Raw genomic sequence first — 14103 nt, 5'->3', positions numbered from 1 at the left:
TGGCAGTTTTTTAATAACCTTTTCAATCTCTTCTTTTGTTATGGGTTTAGTTAGTTGTTCTACCTCTGTTTGTGTTAATTTAGGTAGTGAGTTTCTAGAAATTTGTCCATTTTCTCTAGGGTTTCAAATTTGTCAGAGTACAGTTTTTCATAGTAATCTGTTATGATTCTTTTAATTTCATTTGGGTCTGTTGGGACATTACCTATCTCATTTCTTATACAGGTTATCTGCTTCCACTCCTGTATTTCTTCTGTCAGTTTGGCCAATGATTTATCAATTTTGTTGATCTTGTCAAAGAACCAGCTTTTGGACTTGTTAGCTCTTTCAATTGTTGTTCTAGTCTCTTTTTCATTGAATTCTGCTGTAATTCTTATTATTTCCTTCCTTCTGGCACCTGTGGGCTTCTTTTGCTGCTCTCTTTCTACTTGTTCCAGTTGTAGAGTTAATACTTTGATTATAGCCCTTTCTTCTTTTTGGATATGTGGGTTTATTGCTATAAACTGACCTCTGAGCACTGATTTTGCTGTGTCCCAAAGGTTCTGGTAGGATGTGTTTTCATTCTCATTTAATTCTATGAATTTCTTTATTACATCCTTAATGTCTTGTATAACCCAATAGTTTTTGAGTAAGGTGTTGTTCAGTTTCCATGTGTTTGATATTTTTTCCTTGCTTTTTCTGTTGTTGATTTCCACTTTTATGGGTTTATGGTCAGAAAAGATGCTTTGTAATATTTTGATGATTTGGATTTTGTTAAGACTTGCTTTATGGCCTAATATGTGGTCTATTCTGGAGAATGTTTCACATAGGTTGGAAAAGAAAGTATACTTGGCTGTTGTTGGGTGCAGTGTTAGGTATATGTCTATGAGATCAAACTGGTTGATTGTAGCATTAGCTCTTCTGTGTCTTTTTTGAGCTTCTTTCTGGATGTTCTGTCCTTCACCGAAAGTGGTGTGTTGAAGTCTCCCACTACTATTGGAGCTGTCTAGCTCTCTTTTCAGTGCTGTTCGAGTTTGTTTTATGTATTTTGGTGCCCTGTAGTTGGGTGCTTAAATATTTATTATCGTTATGTCCTCCTGGTGTATTGACCCTTTAATCATTATATAGTGTCCTTCCTTACACTTTGTCGTGGATTTTACTTTAAAGTCTATTTTGTCAGAGATTAGTATTGCCATTCCTGCTTTTTTTTGAGTGTTGTTTGCTTGATATATTTTTTTTCCATCCTTTGTATTTTAGCCTGTTTGTGTCTGTAAGTCTAAGGTACATCTCTTGTAGGCAGCATATAGCTGGATCATGCTTTTTTATCCAATCTGCCACTCTCCATGTCTTTATTGGTGCATTAAGTCCGTTTTCATTCAGTTTAATTATTGATAGGTATGAGTTTAATGCTGTCATCCCGATATCTCCTTTTGTGTTTTGTTTACAGTTTCTTTGTTCTCCTAAATTTTCTGAGCTGAGTCGTTTTTCTTTGTGTATTCTTTTTTTATCTTTTTCTTTGCTGTAGATTTTGTGTTTGTTAGGTCTTTATGTTTTTCTACTTTTTTATTTTGATTTGTAGGATTGTTAGATTCCTTTGTGGTTACCTTAATATTTACTCCTATTTTTCTAAGTTTATATCAGTCTTTTATTACTTTATATCACCTTAACTTCTTCTCCATATGAAAAATCAACGTCTCCATCTTTTAAGTCCCTCTTTTTTTTTTTTTAATGTTTTCCTTTTTTAAATATTGGTATCTGTTTTCTTATTTTCAATGTTTTAGCTTTGATGTATTTTCGATTTCCCTATCTAACTCAATGTCTGGTTGCTCTGTCCTGTGTTCTAGTCTTGCATTTTTATCTGGTGTTATTATCTAACCAGAGGACTCCGTTTAGTAGTTTTTGTGATTTTCGTTTGGTTTCTGCAAATTCCCCGAACTTCTGTTTATCTGGAAATGCCCTAATTTTGCCATCACATTTGAGAGACAGTTTTGCTGGGTATATAATTCTTGGCTGGCAGTTATTTTCTTTCAAGGCTTTATATATGTCATCCCATTGCCTTCTAACCTGCATGGTTTCTGCTGAGTAGTCCAAGCTTATTCTAATTCACTCTCCTTTGTAGATGACTTTTCTTTTATCCCTAGCTGCTCTTAAAATTTTCTCTTTATCTTTGGTTTTGGAAAGTTTAATTATAACATGTCTTGGTGACTTTCTTTTGGGATCTATCTTATCTGGCGTTTGATGAGCATATTGGATAGATATCTTCTCATCTTTCATGATATCAGGGAAGTTTTCTGTCAATAAATCTTCAACAATTTTCTCCGTATTTTCTGTTATCCCCTCCCTTCTCGTACTCCAATCACTCGTAGGTTATTGCTCTTGATAGAGTCCCACATGACTCTTAGTATTTCTTCATTATTTGTAATTCTTCTATCTGATTTTTCCTCAAATAAGTTTGCATCAAGAGCTTTATCTTCAATGTCACTAATTCTAACTTTTACTGCCTCAATTCTGCTCCTATGACTTTCTATTGAGTTGTCTTATTCTGACATTTGATTGTTAATCTTCTGGATTTCTGATCACTGTCTCTCTATGGATTCTTGCAGCCTATTAAATTTTTCATTATGTTCTTGAGTAACTTTTTTAAGTTCTGCTACTACTTTATCTGTGTGGTCCCTGGCAATTTCTGCATTATGTAAAATTTCCTTTTTAATTTCTAAAAGAGTTCTGTATATTAATCTTGTATTCTGCCTCTGGTAATTCCAAGAAAGTCACTTCCTCCAAAGAATTTATTGATTTTTTATTTTGGGACCTTTCTAAAACCATCGTGGACAGCCTCTTTATGTGATTTGACATTGACTGTTGTCTCGGAGCCATCAATAATTTATTATAGTTTTATTTTATATTTGTTTAGTGAGACCTAGCTTCTTATTTTGTTTTGTTTTGATATGCCCAAATAGGCTGCTCTTGTTCACTAGTTTGATTATTGACACCTTTGAATCTCTAACATCCTGTCACCAGGTTGTTAGTTCTGTAACTAAGTATGTGCACACAGGAGTCCGTTAAATTTTCCTATATGGGTTCAGCTCAGGTGTCCAGGCAGTCGGTCACCAAGTGTGTGATGCAGGCTTTCACTTCCAGTCATAGAGAGGCATGGGTGATTGGTGCAGGCACTGGAGTCTGGCTGTGGTAGGGGATCACACACTGAGCCAGGCAGGGGGCTGACGGTTGCCCCTGAGAGTCTGAAAGTGTGTCCGTATTCTCTAGGTTGAGTAGGTAGGTGAGTTTTGCATCAGGACTATGAGCACCTCACTCTGTTGGCTGTAAAGACTCGAGAGCACCACTTTTCTTGGACTCCAGTAGCAGGTGACTAGGAGCTTTAGGTGATCCCACTAGTCCTCAAGCCCCTGTTGCAGATGGATAAAGTGTCTACTTAAGGGGCAGGGCTGTTTCGAGGGTCACAAATCTGCCAGTTCACGGCTGAAGCAGTTGAAGTTAAACTTCAGATGTTTTCCATGTTGTACTGTGGTAGTGAGGGCTAACACTGCTGAGATGGGTCCCCACAAGTCTATGCAGCGGTGTAAAGCACTCAGAGTCTGCGGACCCCTTATGCCTGTGCCTAGCAAAGGAGCTGTGCCGACCCTGTGTTCCTGGTTTAGGGGAGCCAGTAGCTTATTTTTTCCCTCTCTAAGGCAAGGAGAATGGTCAGTCAACCTTTTGGGATCTACTTCTGGCCCAGGGGACTCCCGGTGGATAGCACAGAGGGAGGAGGTAAAAGGGAGAGAGGTTTTTCCCAAATGAGCTTTTTTAAAAAAATCATCGCAAAAGGCCACATGCATGTACTTATCTCAGCCACTTGGGAGCTGTTATTCACTGGTTTGGAGTGTCCAAGCAAAATCTCTGCTGCCAGGTCTCTCCCTATGTGGAAACTGCTTCCAGAGCACGCACACAGCACAGCTGTTTGCCTGCTTCACTGCGGACCAGTGTGGCTGCAGAGCTGCATTTTCGCTGCTGTGGCTCTGGCGCTCTTTGCTTATTCCAATCCATCTCCCTCTCCCCTGCCCTGTGTTACTCAGTCGGATTCCTCAACTTTCCCTTGTTCAGGGCTCCTAGATATTCATATAGAATCCAATTCCTTTTTTTTCTAGGTCTTTGTTGTAAGAGGGATATAGGAAGTGTCTAACTACTCCGCCATCTTGGCCATGCCCCTTCCCCCTTTTGGTTTTCTAACTCGAGAATTTTGCACATTTCATCATAAAACTTTACTTTGTTTTCTCGAGCTGTCCTTTTTTTGTTTCTTTAATGAAGAGAAATTTATTTTCTCACAATTTAGGAGGCTAGAATTTGAAATTCAGGGCTTTGGCTCCAAGGGAAGGCTTTCTCTCTCTGTCGATTGAGCTGTCCTTCTTTTCATGCCTCTTACCGTATGTTAATAACTTGCATTCTTTATTTGTTATTTCTGCTTTCCTTCCCTAGGACTTTAGCACAGATACCATGGGAGAAATGGGTAGGTTAGAAGATCAATGAGGAAAAAGATACTGATCTAAGTACGAGGCTGATAACTTATTCATAAATTGCTTTCAAATGCAACACTGATCCACCATCCTTGGTCCAAGCTTGTGATCTTCACCTCTCAACTTGGCACTGATTTTTTTCATGTGAAGCTTCTCAAACTCTCTTACCACCACTCTACCCCACATGAAATGTCTAAATCTGCAGAGTGGCGACAGCTTATTGCTACTACTCGGGATCCTTGTGATACTCAGTTACCGTGAGATAGAAACAGATTAGCTCAAAAAGATTTATGCCCTGGTTCCTTATTCTTCATCCAGACACTACAGGCAACAGCCCTTACACATTCAACTTCTACCTCTATCACCTAGAGTTTGTCCTTGGCTTTTCTTTCTAGTTGGTTATGGCTTTATCCCCACTCAGCCTGGCCTATGACCAGTAGACATTTCAGGTTAAACAGTCAACATGGGCCAAAGGACAACCCAAGTTTGTTGATGCTCCCCATACCAGAGCTTCCACAGGGAATAGATTTTACCCTCTTTCCATTTTATACTTTAATTATAATAGAAGTAATGATGTCTAACATTTAGTAAGGGCTTATTTACTCCAGGTATAAGCTAAAGTATTATATATATTATTCATTCCTCAGAATGATTTTATGATACAGGCACTAGAAGTTTTTCATTTTATAGATTAAAAAAAAGATTAAGCAAATTTCCCAAGATAACATATCTTGAAAGTGGTGGAGCTGGGGTTTGAAACCAATCTTATCTTCTTCCAAGGACTTATTTACTATAAAATATACCTCAATTTAGGTGCAACCTGTTTGAAATCTGCTGACTTCAGGTATTCCAAGAGATGAACAAAGAATGCAGTATCTTTCCTAGAAATACTTCTTTCCTTATTAGAAATCGCCCCGAACAGAAACACATACAAGAAGTCAGGTAACATTTTAATATCAACCAGCAGATCTTAATAAAGTGGTTGGGAAAGTCTCTAGTGGCTCCATCTTTACCTTGAGACTTGAGATACCCTAGGTTTCCAGTCTTCTCTGAGTCAGCCAGTCCCAAAGACTCGGAAAGTACATTCATTCTCTAGAGCCATTGGAAATATCAGTTCCAAGGGTACATTTAGTCAGTTATTTGATGTGTTACTAAAAGAAACCACATCCCATTTTGTCTAGAACCAGAAATTAAACTATTTATTCATTAACTGTTTACTGAGCTTTGTTTTGAGCCAAGTATTATTCTAGGTTATAGGGATAAAACAGTGAACAAAATAGATTTTAAAATCTCCGGGAGCCTAGATTATTACAACAGCCACCCAACTTGTTTCCCTGCATCTTTCTTGCCCACCCCAATCAATTTCTCACACATATTTTAAAAATAAAAACCTGATTGTACCGTATTCTTCTAAAAGCCCATCAATAACATCTCATTGTCCTTAGGAAATATTACAAAGTTCTTAAAATGGTTTATAAAAATGGCCTCCATGAAGTGACTCTCAAGTCCTAACTTTTGCCACCTGCCTGCTATGCTGTCTCACATCTGGGCTTCATCTATTTCCAGATCAGTCTGGATTATTATCTCTCTTCCATTTCTTTTCCTGCCTTTACCTGGCCAAATAATACTTAGCCAAGTCTCTGTTGGCCAAATACAAATCGCTATATATATTCCCTTTAATATCTGAAGAAGGAAAAAAGTAGTGGCCCTGGGGGCCCATTTTCTCCCCCTTGCAGAAGCTTAGCAGAGAGTTGGTTCCACAGACCTGAGTTAGCTCAATGGAAAAACAGGATGAAACAATCCCTGGCCCCCTTTCTAACAGAACAACTTCTCTGACCAGGGAGCATCACTGCTGTAGAGTCACTTAGATGGTGCTTGCCCACCACTCCCTACCTCTGTTCCTAGTAACTGTAAGTATATGCACACTGTGGGGGGCAGGCCCCTTCTCTATAGGTGTTGGCTATGAATAAAATAGGAATAAATTTAACAAAAGAAGTGCAAAGTTTATATTCTGAAATTTACAAAACAATGTTGAAAGAAATTAAGAAAATCTAAATAAACAAAAAATCATCTTATGTTCATAGATCTGAAGACAATAGTTTGTTAAACTCTTCTACAGATTCAAGACAATCCCTATCATAAACCAAGCTGACTTCTTTGTAGCAATTCACAGGCTTATTCTAAAGTCTTAAGGGACCCAGAGAAAACAAAACAACCCTGAAAGAGAAGAACAAAGTAGGAGGTCTCAATTTGCCTAATTTCAAAATTTATTATAAAGCAACAATAATCAAAACAGTGTGGTACTGGCACAAACATAGATTTATAGATGGATAGAACTGACAGTCCAGAAATAAACCTATATATCTATAGTCAACTAATTTTCCACAAGGGTGCCAAGACCATTCAATGAGGAAAGAATAGTCTTTTCTATAAATGGTGCCAGGACAACAGAACAATCACATGCAAAAGAATGAAGTTGGACCCTTACCTCACATCATATACAAAAATTAACTCAAAATGGGTCAAATACCTAAATGTAAGAGTTAAAACTATAAAAATCTTAGAAGAAAACAGTAGTAAATATTTATGACCTTGGGTTTGGCAATGACTCTTAGATATGACATGAAAAACACAAGCAACAAAATAAAAAAATGGATAAATTGAGCTTCATAAAAATTAAAAACTTTTCTGATTCAAAAAATCATCAAGAAAGTGAAAAAAGAAAATCCACAGAATGGGATGAAATATTGGCAAATCATCAGGGACTTGTATCTACAGTATATAAAGAATTGTATCGGGGACTTGTATCTGCAATATATAAACAACACTTACAACTCAATAATAAAATAACAAATAACCTAATTAAAAAATTGGCAAAGGACTTGAATAGACATTTCTCCAAGAGAGAGACACAAATAGTCACTAAGCACATTAAAAATTATCAAATCATTAGTCTTCATGGAAATGTGAATTTTTCTTATTTTTTTAAATAGAAAGATGGATAACTGTTAAGAAAAAAGACCATGGAGTGAGTGGGCTCCAGCAGCACAAATGTTTTAATCCAATTGTTTGATCAAAAATAATTTAGTTAAGCTACACACTCATCTTCAGTCATCCTGATTCAGTACTTATTTATTGAGCACCTACTGTAAGAAACACAGAAAGTGCAACATAAGAAATATAGAGTAGTCCCATCCTTCCAGAAGCTTGCACATAACTTCTCCTAGCATCTGTAGGGAAAGCTTTATATTAAGATAAGGTGCCTCACCTGCCTTTTCCATGAGAAGAGAGGCTGACTGGGCTTAGTTCACAGCCTGGCACAAAAAAGGGATCAGAAATTGCTTGCAGAATGAGTAAAGGGAAAGAAATCTGTTTCAATATTAATCACCTTTGATAAGATCAAACCTACATCATATCCCACAATTTCAACTAATTATACACTGGGAATTGAACTCTCCTCCTTCTAACTCAAAGGTGTCACAGATGTTCTAGGTGTTACATATGGTCACAACACCTAGAGAAACAGGATAATCAGTGACATCAAGCTGAAGACTTTAATGTAACTTCTAACCTAGTGTTTCTCAAAATCATCACTTTTGACTTTTTGGGCTGGATGATTTTTTTTTGTTGGAGGCTGTCCTGCACATTGCAGAAGGTTTAGCAGTATCTACCCACTAGATACCGATAGCTTCTACCCACTAGATACCAGTAGCACGCTCTTCTTCAGTTGTAGAAACCAAAAAAATATCTCTCTATATTGCTAAATGTCCCCTGGGGGCAAAGTTCAATCTACAAGTTTCCACCAGTTGAGAACCACTATTCTACCTCAACATAAGGAGTTAGAGCAAGTGTATTAAAAATGGAATTTTGGAAGCTGATTTACAAAGTATCTGTTAAGCAGGATGTATTTTCAGCAACTTTCAGCTTCCCAGAGAAAAATAATAGCCAATTTCATTGAGAGCTTAGTACATCCTGTGCAATGTTGTAAGTGCTTTACATGTATTAAATAAACTCTGACAACTGCCCCATAATGTGGACATCATTACTATTTCTCATCTTAAAGATGAGGAAATTGAGGGATAACTAGCAAACGTGAGATGACCTGTAAGCAGTGGAGTGTGACTCATCCCTGGTCGGTCAGCTCCTGAGCTCACATCCTTTACCATTAGTGTATGTTCTCGGGTCCCTAAAATCACTGTTTCTGTAGCTAAAGCAAATAAAGAACCAAATAAAGAATCGAAATGAATTGATAGAAGTAGTCTCCGCCTATTCTACTGAAAACTGAAAATCTTTCCCCCAAGCACAAGAAGTATTGTTTATCTCCTGGAAAACTCCATCTTCTCCAAGGATTTTGTTATAGATTGAATTGTGTCCTTCAGAAAGATACCTTGAAGTCCTAACCCTCAGTACCTGTCAAAGTGACCTTGTTTGGAAATAGAATCTTTGAAGACGTTATTAATTAACATGGAGTCATACTGGAGTTAGGTGAACTCTAATCCAATATGACTGGTGTCCTTATAAAAAGAGCAGAAGAAACACAGAGGGAAGACAGCCATGTAACAACAGAGGTAGAGATCAAAATGATGTAGCTACAAGCCAAGTAACACTAAGGATTGCTGGAGTAACCAGAAACTTGGAGAAAGGCATGGAACAGATTCTCCCTCAGAGCCTCTAGAAGGAATCAACCACACTAACATCTTGATTTTGGACTTTCATCCTCCAGAACTATAAGAAAATAAATTCCTGGTGTTTTCTGCTACACAGCTAGTGCTACTTTGTTACTAAAGCCCCAGAAAATTAATACAGACTTCTTGTAATCATTACTTGCTCTAGTCAAAACTGTGAAATGAATGTTTATCTTCAGGACCCGTTTCCTGTCTACTGATTTGATGACCACCCAAGCCACAAACTATTCCTGCCACTGACCTATCCCAGTACCTGAAATGTTTGCTCTATTAGATCAAAATACCCACGTTAAATTACCATAATTTGCATAAACAGTTGGCATCTATTAATCTTTTAGACAAATAGTCTGGTATAATAGAAACAGCATGAGCTTTGGAGTCAGCCAGACTAAAATCTGAATCCTAACTCTATTGCTTTACTAGCTGACCCTGAACTGTCCTTGTATAATTGGGGACTATAATAGCCTGTTATGTTGGGTTGTAATAAGGATTAAATAAAATGTCTGCAAAAGTACACAGTATAGTAGGTATTCAGTAAATAAATGGCTGCTTTTATTTATCTGCCTCTAAGTGTCAAAGCTTAACAAAATGGGACACAGGGGAAGTAAGTTTTAAAGATGATGGCACAGTTAAAAAGGACATAGTACAATGAAAATGTTACTTATGGTAAGGAAACTGCTACTGTCAGGTAAGTCTATATTGCAAACCTGTATCTTGAGCCTTTGTTCAAAACCTGTAGTCTCTCCAAGGTCCTAAGCAGACCATTAGGGGAGGGGCAGTGATAATGGTTTTCAGTGGAGGTATGAATTCACTAGCTGTGGAGTGCAGTTAAAGATGCCTCCTGATAGTTTTGCTGATAAAGTCCTTTATCATCCTTTGAGAAATCCAAATACTTTCTAGCAGTTATGGAGGAAAAGTGTTTTCTGAGAAGTGACTGTTTCTGAGATAACAATATGAAATTGTCCTGGGCTATCTCTATGGTATTTTGGCTCTGGGAAAGAAAACATTCCTCAAGGAACCGAGGCTAGAAGAAGCTTTAAAACAAAGGCTGTTGAAATGTAAGCAGGAGGAGCACTGAAAAATTGCCTTTGTGCACCATAGACTTGGCTGGGATGGAGGACATGTTGATAGAAGAAGTAGTATGTCCTGTTTTGGGTGAGAATGTCAAAAGATATTATTAGTTGCCAGCACCTGTTGAATGTTTGGTCAGAAAAAAGATCTTCATTTTCCTGGAAGTCACCTTGAATGTCACTTTCAATGAAGCATTGAAAACAAGTGGCACAATAGGGGCAGGGATGCTGAGTCTTAGATGTATAAAATGTCAGGTTGGAGTGGGAAGACCACTTCACCTAGGGCTGGAGGTGGGGAGTAGAGTGAGGCCCTTACCTGGGCTGCCTCGTGTTCTGATACCAGGGACTGGGGTGACTCACTTAGTAGGAATAGAGGTGCTCAATACTTTCAAATTGTCAAGCTTTCATAGGCTTGTTTCTGGACAAATGACCTGCAGCTTGAATCCTGTTGTAGATGGGAAGAACTTGTGGGTAAGTGGAAATGCAACTTATTCAAATTTTCGTATGATTAACAACAATTGCTCTATACTGATCTTTTTCTTCAAGCTAAAGGAACAAGAATTAACTGGAGGGGAACAGAAAAACGTATCATTTGAGGGTAGGGGAACCTCAGATAACCTTCCAACTTTAACTTAAATACCTTTAGGGAAGGAATCTCTCCACCTTCTGGATTCCTGTTTGAGTGTTAGACTACTTTATTTATTAAAGCTTATGTCTAACTAAAATCTGCCTCCTGGTTCAAATTTGGCTATCCATAATAGTAAGAAGCAAGTGAACTTTTCCTTCTGATAATAATGACCAATATTATTTATAAAGCCACATCATATACACTGCCCTCATTTATCCTACATAATTTTGTAAGCTGGACATTATTATTCTCCTCTGTCTTTGAAACAGTGAGGAAACTCAGGCTTGGAAAGTTTAAATTACTTGCCCAAGATCACACAGCTGGTCAGCAACAAAACAATTATTTAAACCTAAGTCATTTGAAACCAAATCTTATACTTTATTGACTACACTATACTGCTTCCTTCACTCAACAAACCCTTCAAAGGATGGCTGACATGTTATCCTGAGGTACCTCTTCTCTGGGACATGAGACCCAATAACTTTACTCCTTAGAACAGTTTTTCTCGACCAGGGGTGAATTTGCCTCCCAGAGGACATTTGACAATGTCTGGAGGCATTTTTGATTGTCACAACTGATCAAAGCTACTAGTATCTAATGGGTAGATGTCAGGGATGATGCTAAATGTCCTATAATGAGCAGAACAGCCCCCCACAACAAGGAATTATCTGGTCCAAAACATCAATAGTGTTGAGGTTGAGCAAGCCTGTCTTAGATGTTTTAAATCCCCTCATTATCTTAAGAAACCTCCTTTGGACATGTTTCTGTCAAAATTCCTCTCAACTTATGGCACAAAAATAGGTGTGGCTCAACCAGAAAACTATGGACTTGGCATAATTGGAGGTGAGGAGCACAAAGGTAGGAAAGAGGGCATAGGGAGATGGGGATTTAGCTAGTCCATCTAACATTTATGAAAGCATAACCTCTGAAGGCTAAAAGAAAACACAAGAGTTGCCTGGAGAAAGGACACAGCAGACCTAACCCATCTTAATCTGAAGGAAAAGGACAAAATTTTTCCCAGAGAAGGCTGAAAAACAGCTCTGTATATACATGTCAGAGTCATTCAAGCCCTCTAATCCCGCTTTCCTGCTTTAGAACATGGAAATTATAATATAGCATGTCCTTTCTTCCACACAGTATGTACAGAAATTCAAAAAAGAACTTTGAACACTGCAATATGCACTATACAAAGCAAATCTGTCCACCGACCTTTCTATTTCCTCCAAAAAGTTCTCCAAGAGCGAACCTCCTACCAGAAACACCTGGTCCTTCCTCTTGAGTTGTTGCAAGGGGCTGTGCATCATGGCAGATCTAGGCCGCAGGGCTAGGCATGCCATCCCTGACCTGGGAGAACGCTCTAGGCCCCTTTCTCAGGTGTCAGAAGGAGATTTTTAAGGGTAAAGGGAAAGATTGGGAAAAATCAATAGGCAAAATTTTAAATAACTATGGCACTTCCCTACTGTGACCTATTTACCAGAAAAACTCTTTAAAATCTATGTCTTGTAATGAGAGCAATTCACTGAAGAAGGCGTATTGTGAACACATTTGTGGGGAGGGGACAGTATATGTATGCATATCTACATATCTGAATGCAGAGGTGAAAAAAAGCCTAAACTCTAAAAAGAACACCAAATATTAATAGTACTTATCTTTGGAAAGGGAGATGGGCTTGAAGGGGCAGGTAGTGAATAAAGCAATCACTTTTACTCTATAATTTCTATTCTGTTTGATTATTTTAAAAGCTTAACACCCTGTATTATTTTAAAATTTTTAACTTAAAAAATATAGTTTTCTAGGCTGGGCTCAGCTCTATTTAACTAATAGTATTAGCATTTTGTATTTAAACATATTTATTTGCGCAATAGGAATAAATAACTATTACCTAGAGTCAAGGGTGGGATCAGCCAATTTCTTGAAATGCAGGCCAGCTCCAACACTCCAATGCTCTGAGCATAGTGCCTTTAATACTGACATGGAGGCCCTGAACAGCATAGAACAGAACAGAATTCAACTGACCTCAACTCAGGAAGACATTGCTGGTGTGGGCCACACTGTGTACTAGGTAGTAGGAATGCAGAGTTGATTCAGATAAAGTGTCTGCCTTTGAAAAACTCACATGTGAAGAGGCCAGATGCTTGCAATAAGACCACCAGCACTAACTGTGTGTCAGACCCTATTCTAAGTGCTTGTTCTATATTAACATTCGATTCTCACAACAATCTTATGAAGCAGGTACTGTTATTATCGCCACTTTACAAATAAGAAAACAGAGGCAGAGAGAATTAAGTAACTTCTCTGAAGCCAACCAGTGCTGGAGGGTAACCAGGATTTTAACCCAGGGTTTCTGGCTCTAAAGCCTGTGCCTAGCACACTGTTCTGTAATGCCTGGTCACATACCACAAGGCAGACTGTGATAAATGTTACAAAGACATATAAAAAATCCCTTGGAAGGAGATGAGTAACTATTAATCACAGACTCAAAATGTAAGAATGTAAAGGACCCTAGAAATTATAGAGTTCAAACTCATTACTTAATAAATGAAAAACCAGCAAGTGACTAAGTGAAGATTCTGGTTGGGCCTTTGTTAGAGAATCAAGCTTCATTTTCTGGAATGATTGTAAGCTCCTGGCAGCACTTGTTACTTATTGAGACAACACAAGCAGTTCACCCTGATTAGAAAGCCTGGCCAGAGCCAGTCTACTCACTGTAGATGTATAATGATTTCTAAGTGTTCAGGAGCTCAGCATTCATCACCCACCAGCTTTTCAATGAAGCTACTGAGGAAGGAAGGGAGGGGTTTGGAGGGGAGAATGTATCTCCCTTTTTCCTGCTAAGACAGCTGTTCCATGTACCATTCTAAAACACTTAATTCTCAATACTGTTTTTAAAAATACAATAAGGACTTCTGGCAAAACAGCACTCTAGGAAGAATCAACATGCCATCCCTCCACAGCAAAGATCCGAAAAACTGGACTCCGGCAAGATGGCGGTCTAGGCAGAAGCAGCACGCCGTCCCTCCACAACAAAGATCCGAAAAACTAAACCAAACAGAGAATCAACAATCCTGAAACCCTAGAACATCAAATGAAGCGATAAAGAGCTCAGCCGAACTCCAAACGGAGTAAGAATACTGAAAGAGAAGAGAGAGCGAGGAGAGATTCATGCAGAGGTCCCCTACCAGCTAACGCAGCGCGGATCCACCATCTTGGACTCCTATCGGAGACCAGCAAAC

Source organism: Trichechus manatus, unplaced genomic scaffold (assembly GCF_000243295.1).
Source record: "Trichechus manatus latirostris isolate Lorelei unplaced genomic scaffold, TriManLat1.0 scaffold00091, whole genome shotgun sequence".
In the NCBI taxonomy this organism is placed as follows: Eukaryota; Metazoa; Chordata; class Mammalia; order Sirenia; family Trichechidae; genus Trichechus; species Trichechus manatus.
The sequence above is the reverse complement of the archived record's forward strand: the minus strand, read 5'-3'. Positions refer to the sequence as shown.